Source organism: Zingiber officinale, chromosome 7A (genome assembly GCF_018446385.1).
Source record: "Zingiber officinale cultivar Zhangliang chromosome 7A, Zo_v1.1, whole genome shotgun sequence".
NCBI lineage: Eukaryota > Viridiplantae > Streptophyta > Magnoliopsida > Zingiberales > Zingiberaceae > Zingiber > Zingiber officinale.
In genome coordinates, this window is record NC_055998.1 from 17,591,483 (window position 1) to 17,599,952 (window position 8,470).

Consider the following 8,470-nt stretch of genomic DNA (forward strand, 5'->3'; position numbering starts at 1 on the left):
CTCGGCCACACTCGGCCGGAACAATACAGTACAAATAAGAAACAAACCACGCAGTTTATATCAATATTCCACACAGCTCAACATATACTCAATCCACGCAGTTTAATAAGGTAGAACGATATAAAACCAACAAAGATATACGTACACATCATACTCCACTACAACGAAGAAAACAAATCCACGAAGTAGTGTGAAAATCTGCAGCGGAAAACAAAAGCAACAAACCCAAAGGTTCGACATAAAGTCCACAATACAAACCCACAATACCAGTATATAAGACGCAAAAGCAGAATAAATCCGACAAAGAGAATCCTCGCGCTAATGGGGCTAGCGACTGGAATATCTCCCGACGGCCTCAACCTGAAAAAAATAGTAACAACGGGGTGAGTTCAAAGAACTCAGCTGGTAAACCAATAGACATGTACAGCAATATATAACTACCAGTAATGTCCTAAGGTATAGTCTCCTAAACCATAGGATCTATAGTACAGTTTCCTGACAGTACCAATCTATATAGTACAGTATAACAGGTATGCAAGACTAAATAAACTGCAGAACCAACAATAAGCATGAAATACAATCTACCGCAAGAATATAAGAAGTGCATAACTGAAATAAACTATACTCACCTGCGAGGCTCAACTGATCGTGAGCATACACAGATAAAAATAGTGAGAGCAAAATCATATAACCAGATGCATGTCAATCATATGCAATCACCAAAATGCATCAATCATAAATAATGCAACATGCATATGATGCAAATGACATGTCCTGGTCACCCCTACGCCAGTCAGCCTCTCACACAATGGTGAGACCGAGTGGGTAGGGTCATGATAACTGCACTCACTACCCCGATGAGTGACCGAGTGGACGGGATGCCGGAGTACACCTATCCTCCCGCCTCAAACATAGTGAGGAGCGTAACGCCTCATCTCCACGCAATGACGGGAGGGACCCGGCGTGCTACCACGCTCCTGCCACGCTACCCATGAGCGCCCTAGCGGAGCACTACCGGGCAATCTACCCTACACACCCTGAGTGCTGTGCCACTACCCATGCAGTGAACACGATGTGTGCGGGTCCATGTAGCCGGCCGACGAGCTCAACAATAATGGAGTCGTCAATCGCCCAGCGTGTAATCATGCAATATGGTGCATGCGGCTACAGTATGTCATACCTGAACATAGCCTCCTCCATATATGTGTGTGCCCAAAAGGTAAACGCATATATATAACCATGATATAAAACAGCATAAATCCAAAGACCTCACATATAACAATGATGTAGGTATCATGAATCCAAGAGCATGTATCACACATGTAAAGCAACTAATCCAGTAGAGTAGAGCACTATAGATATGCATCTCTATGAACATATATACACATGGCAAGAGATAAACTATCCAATCCTGAAGTAAAGCAACTAGCAGATGAAGCATGTGATAGGTATCAACTAGCTAAGCCCAAGAGAGAGAATAATCTACTATCTACCACTAGTAAGTATATATAAGCTACACATATCATAAGACATTATCAAAAGATAAGTCAGAGGGTACCCGCCTCAAATAGAAGGTACAAATCACGCAATCCAAGGTCGACGTCGAGACGCCGTCTCGAATCAGAGTCCTGTGTCAATAAATACATTTACATTTATTTAGCTAGAATACAAACAAATAGCTAAATAAATCCTAAACAGAAATTTAGGGACAAACCCTAACCTATAACCCTCCACCTTTCTAACGGTTAATTAGGAATAATTTCCTAATCCTTAATTACCAATTAGATTAGTTATCTAATACCTAAATTAAATCCAATAGTCGATTAGGGTTACTTGTCTTAACCCTAATCATTCCATTTAGGTTAATCTAAGCGATTAGATCTAATCACAAACAATCACTACTAGAATCCAAACCTAAATAATCAAATCCAACAATGGTCTACATCTAAGATCGAATCTACATCCAACTACTCAACCAATACATAAACCCTAATTCATCCACACTAAGATCAATCATCCAAAACAAGACAAACCCTACACACCTTACCTCGATCCAATTGCTGTTGATTGCTGGAACCAGAGAAGCTACTGGTTGAAGTGTTGCCGGAACCAAGAACAACTCCACAGCAAGAACAGAACAAGACCTCACCTTGCTGCTATCAATCTGATCAAGCAGGAGGTCAAGCGGTGGGGATCACCAATCAAGCAAGAACTCTCCTAGCCTCTGCCGACAGCTCAAAGGATCCCATCATCTTCCACCGAGACCTAATCAACCACAAGAAGATGAGGATCAAGAACAGGGTATCGGTGAACAGAGAAGAGATCGGGGGAATGGCTCCTGGCGATCTAGGGCACAGATCAAAGAACAGGAAAGAGGAATAAGGTTCGGATTGCTTACCCATTGAAGCCCTAATCGCCCCTTCCACGCCGGTGATCGGGTGGCACGGCTCGATCCAGATCCGGCCAAGGAAGAGATGGATCGCACTGTGAGCAGTGCGAGGAAAGGAAAGGGAAGGTCGATTGGCTAGGAGACAACACGAATCAACCCCCCGCCGTGCCCTAGTTGCCGTATCGCCGACGATCGATCGTTGAATCCACCGAACCGCAACCCCTCGATCGAAGGAGATCGGTACTCCACCAATCCCGTCGTGCTCCAGCAAGCCCGGTGACTCTACTGGTTTTCGTCGAGGTCGACAGCCGCCGGAACCGTCGGCTGCTTCGTCCGCAAGAGAGAACAGAGAGAAGGGAGGGGAGATCGGGATCGCGTCGGGGCAGAGAGGGGAGGAAGAGCTCGGTTAAAGGTTTAAGTCGGGTTCGGGAAAAAGAAATAAGAAAGGAAATTTATAATTAAACTTTCCCTCACTTAAACGGGTATCCCAAACAGGCTTTAATCCGAACCCGAAATTGATCCCCTCAAAATCCGTCATACGAGCTCCGAAAAATTCCTAGAAAATTCCTAAAAATCCCGGAAAAATTCTGTAAGGCTATTTCTCAAATAACCCTATTATTTAAATTTTCCGAGATCTCACAATGTTAATGGAGCCTCCCGCATATATAGCACTTGAGTCACCAGAATTGTGAGATTGATTCATTCTATTCAGGTCACTCCTTTGTTTACTTTCCTCCGTTGCCCAAAATAGAGTGATCCTCTCCCAATTTTCTTCAGTGATGAAGTTTGGTTTTTTCCGCCGACTCTTTGCGTGACTTAATACATGTCTAATGTGATCGCCACATTTCTTTTTAAATATTCTTCGTATCTCCATTTCGTCATTCGGGTCCCAATTATTTAAGTGCTGAAATAGAAATTTATTTTATTATATAATCACTGTAAAATTGAAGTAAAGTTAAGAAAATTTACTTTGAACTCGCTCCACCAAAGTTGTTTTGTGGCTGGTGGAGTGCTTGAATATGTCAAAGAATCCCCTCCCCAATGGTTGTTCACGATCCTATTTATTTCTCGAACAACTTGTACCGGATTTTCAAAGCTGCATTAAATTACAAAATAATGATATTATATAATTAAGATAGATCTAACAAATAAAATATTTTATAGTACTTACGAATCACCGATGGGGACTAAAGGGGCTCTATCATTCCTAAACTCAGCAAATGAGTTTCTTGCTGAGTCAGGAGGATCTGAGTGGACAGGTAACTGTTCTGGGTAAGGTACTTGTGGCGGCGAATATGAAACCGGTGCAGAAGGTACATGAGAAGGGCCCGGCTGATGAAGGGGTGACATAGGTACACTGGCAGGAGAATATGATGCCGGTGGAGAAGACACATGGGATGGGCCTGCTTGAGTAGGGGGTGGATTAGGTTCACTGGCAGGTGATGGATGTGTCTGGTCCTGTGGTCGCCGTCTACGTCCACCACGTCGAAATATATGCTGGAAATTTCAACAATTTAATAAAGTTAATTACAGATCTAATACATAACAAAGGATAATTAAAAACTTACCATTTTTATGTAAAGATTATGGAAAAGGATGGAGGGGAAATTTATGAAATGTGACCTCTGATGACCTGTAGGAATAAATACAATGTGTTAACAGATAAAGTAAATCAAATTATAAAAGAGACAGTATATACAATAAAATATGGGAAATTTCTTTAAATAAGCTAACAAAACTTACCCATCATCAAAAATCAAAGTCATCATTGTCATTATCATCCTCATCCTCCTCTTCCTCTTCCTCCTCCTCTTCCTCTTCCTCTTCCTCCTCCTCCTCCTCCTCCTCCTCCTCCTCCTCCTCCTCATCATCATCATCAATTTCACTTCTATCTACGTTGATTACTACACCGTTGGGATCTCGTAAAGTTGGAATAATATATTCCTCAGTCTGAAAGGTGTTTGAAACTTCCTCTTGTTGATATGCAATGTTTTCCCAACGTGCCTCAATTTTTTTTCGTGCTTTAGTTTTACAAACAGCCCACCAATCAATCTTATCGCGTTTCAAACTCGGATATGAAGAATAGAATACTTGAATTGCTTGTTGTGCCAACACAAATGGTTCATATCTCTTATAAAATCTCTTATGATTTATTTCAACTAAATTATAATGTGGATGCACTTTCATCCCTCTAACAGGGTCAAACCAGCGACACATAAATAATATAACTTGCATTTGTGGTCCTAGGTATTCTACTTCTATAATTTCATCCAACAAACCATAAAAATCATTACTTGGACCTCCTTCATTGGATGACGATACGCACACCCCACTATTCATGGTATTCTTGCCCATTCCATAGTCTTGAGTATGAAAATTATATCCATTTATGAAATATGCTGGCCAAGTGCGTACGCATGAATTTGGACCCCATGACAGATGGATTAGCCATTCTTGTTCAAGGTGAGATTGATTAGCTTGAACCTAAGGTCAAAACACAAATTGTTAAAAGTATGCATATGTATCACACAAATATAGATTTTTTACTTACATATGATTTGAACCATGCAGCAAATTCTTCTTCACAAAATCGATCGAACTCTTGTGCCGATAATTCAGAATATAAGTTGGTAAATATCCTACTCAAAAAAACATATTGTTACACAAATAATGAAAAATAAAGAAATAAAATAAAAATATATACTTACTCGTAATATGATGATACTTCTGGACAATTTAGTAAAATATATGTTTGGGCTGCTCGCCATTCTTTACCAGTTAAGTATCTTTGTTTACATGGTCCACTTGGTCGACCAAGGTAGTTAAAAATTGAAAATGAGGTAACATTTGGATCAATAGGACCCTCATCATTTCTGCCCGCTCTTCGCCTTTTGCATTGAACATGAGGTTCAAAATAATATGATGCAAAAGTGGTGACTTCCTCCACAATGTATGTATTAACAATAGAGGCTTCAACTCGTGCTTTATTTTTCACCTTTTTCTTCAAATGATATAAGAATCTGTTGAAGATATATAAAATTATATTAAATATATATATATATATATAAATAATCCAGGAGTAGAAATATTTTTTTTTCATTCAAACATTCGAATTATACAAATAAGACACTCTACCTTTCAAATGGATACATCCACCGAAAATGAACGGGTCCTCCAACTTTGGCCTTATATGGCAAGTGAACCAAAAGATGCTCCATGGAGTCAAAAAAAGAGGGTGAAAATATTCTTTCCAAATTGCACAAAATGATTGGAATATCTCTCTCTAACTTCTCCATGTGTGAACGTTTCAAAACTGTTGAGCAAATATCATGTAGGAAAATACTTAACTCTGTAATCGCTCCCCATACAAATTGTGGTAAGAGTTCCTTAAAAGCAATAGGAATCAGTCTTTGCATTATGATATGACAATCATGACTTTTCATACCAATTAACTTCCATTCTTTCATATCAACACATCTTCCAAGATTAGAGACATACCCATCTGGAAATTTCAAAGATTTCAACCATTCACATAGGACACGTCTTTGATCCTTATTTAATGTATAAATTGCCTTTGGCTTTGGTCCTCTACTATTTTCATCGACATCAAGAGTGGGTCTTTTACATATGAGTCGCATATCTTTTCTTGCATTGAGATTGTCTTTTGTTTTTCCGGTGATATCCATCACAATATTTATCAGATTATCAAAAACATTCTTCTCAATATGCATTACATCGAGATTATGATGTATCAAATGACTAAACCAATACGGTAAATCCCAAAATATACTTCGTTTAGTCCATTTATGTGTACTCCCATATTCATAATTTGTACCATATGGTTGTTCAATAACAGAGGGAAAGTGATGCACTCTATACCAAATATCTTGACCAATCAATCTCAATGGCGGAAGTGTTCTTTCGATCCTATTTTTAGTGAATTCATCTTTATTCTTTCTGAACTTATGATTTGTTGGTAAGAATTGCCTATGACAATCAAAATAACTTGGTTTCTTTCCGTGTTTCAATCTGAATGACTTTGATCTCTCCATACATATTGGGCATCCCAAGATCCCAGCAGTACTCCAACCTGATAGCATACCATAAGCTGGAAAGTCATTTATGGTCCAAAGAAGAGCAGCCTTCAGTATAAACATCTGGTTAGAATGAACATCGTATGTAGGAACACCTTCATCCCATAGTTGTTTAAGTTACGCTATCGGAGGTTGCATATAAATATCTATTAACTTCTTTGGATTTTGCGGACCTGGTACAACCAATGTTAAAAACATATAAGGTGTTTTCATGCACATCCCAGGTGGAAGATTATACGGCGTTAAGATAACTTGCCAATAAGAATAATTTCTTCCTGATTTACCAAACGGAGCAAATCCATCAGCACATAGACATAATCTAATATTTCTAGTCTCCTTTGCAAAATCTGGATATGTTCTATCAAAATTTTTCCAAGCATCTGCATCTGATGGATGACACATTAAACCCTCTTCTGTTTGATGAGTTGCATGCCAAGTCATGTGTTCCGCAGTTGCCTTTGATGCATACAATCTTTGTAATCTAGGAGTTAAAGGTAAATAAAACAATTGGCTGTGTGCTTTACGTCGTTGTTGACTCATGGTTGTCTTATACCTATCTTGATTACAGAATTTACAAACCTCTACTTCTGCATCATCTCCCCAATATAACATACAACCATCTCTGCAAACATCAATTCTTTCAACTGGAAGACCTAAATCTTTCACCAGTTTTTTCATACTGTAAAAATCAAGAGGCAAACTGTGATCACGTGGCAATGTATCGTTAAACGCTTGAACAACATCATTAAAACAATCTTGCGACATATTATGATCTGCCTTTATATTTAATAATCTGGATGTGAGAGATAATTTAGTCTGACTGTCACAACCGGAATATAATGGTTCATTTGCAGCACTCAATACTTCTTGAAATTTGTAATATATTTCATCCAGACCTGGTACATCAGGCTCCTCCAACGACAATGTATTAGTGGCAAACATTTGTTCACTTGTTGGAGGAAAACTAGAACTTGCACCAAGCGTCTCGGGAATATAATTCTGACAACTTGCATCAATTACCATCCTCTGATATGGATTGAATTGTTCATAATAACTCTGATCCCCACTAGCAGAGGCTTGAAAATTCCGTCCATAATCCTCATCAGATATGAACGGTTCGCCATGACTTGTCCAATTATAATAATTCGGAGTAAAACCAAATCTACAAAGATGTTCTTCAACTTTATCGGTGGGTAAAAATTTCCCATTGTGACATTTTCTACACGCGCACCTTATCTTCTTTCCATCCATATACATAACTTGAGTAGATGCAAAATTTAAAAATTGCCTCAGTCCAGTGATAAACTCAGGAGTTAACCCCTGACGATTAGGCAAATTTTTGTTATACATCCAACTTCGCTCATTCTACATTTTACCTGAATTCAACTGTTTAGTTAAACATTATTAAAAGTTACTATAGATAAATCTTATTATTGAGGACAAAACAAAAAACAACAGCTAATCAAAAAGACGGAACGCAATTAATCAACTATAATAAAATTATTTAAAGCTAACTTTATATATAAAGTAAATGCATAATAAAGAACTTAAGAATACCGAAAAGAAGTCAACAAATATGTCTTCAACTACACTGAGATCACGCCAAAATGAGACCTGCACAAAAGAACATTATCAATTCAGACAGTAATATTTGAATATTAACTTAAACAACTGATAAAATGGTCAAATTCAGACCATAAATCCAAATAATCCAAAATGGTGCACAGTAGCTATATCATCCCACCATCGCTGGCGGGCACCACACGGCCAGCAATGGATCGGAGGCAGCGATGGATCACGGAGGCCAAAGGTCGCCGGAGGCAAGGCGGAGGCTATGGCTCGCCGAGCCAGTGCACGGCCCACGGCCATGCACAGGCCGGCCGGCCGGCCATGCACAAAGGCGGCCATGCAAGCAGCGGAGCCACGGCAGGGAGTCCAATGACGCCGAGAGAGAGATCGAGAGCGTTTGCTACTAAACGAAAACCTT

General features: G+C 39.2%; 1 long non-coding RNA gene across 1 annotated transcript; it reads right to left on the minus strand.

The window, feature by feature from the left end:
• Positions 1-1,611: 1,611 nt before the first annotated feature.
• Positions 1,612-2,655, minus strand: LOC121999951. Its single transcript, XR_006116856.1, has 3 exons — positions 2,399-2,655; positions 2,048-2,265; positions 1,612-1,628 (listed from the first exon to the last, which is right to left on the minus strand). It is a non-coding gene; the product is annotated as an uncharacterized LOC121999951 (long non-coding RNA).
• Positions 2,656-8,470: the final 5,815 nt, after the last annotated feature.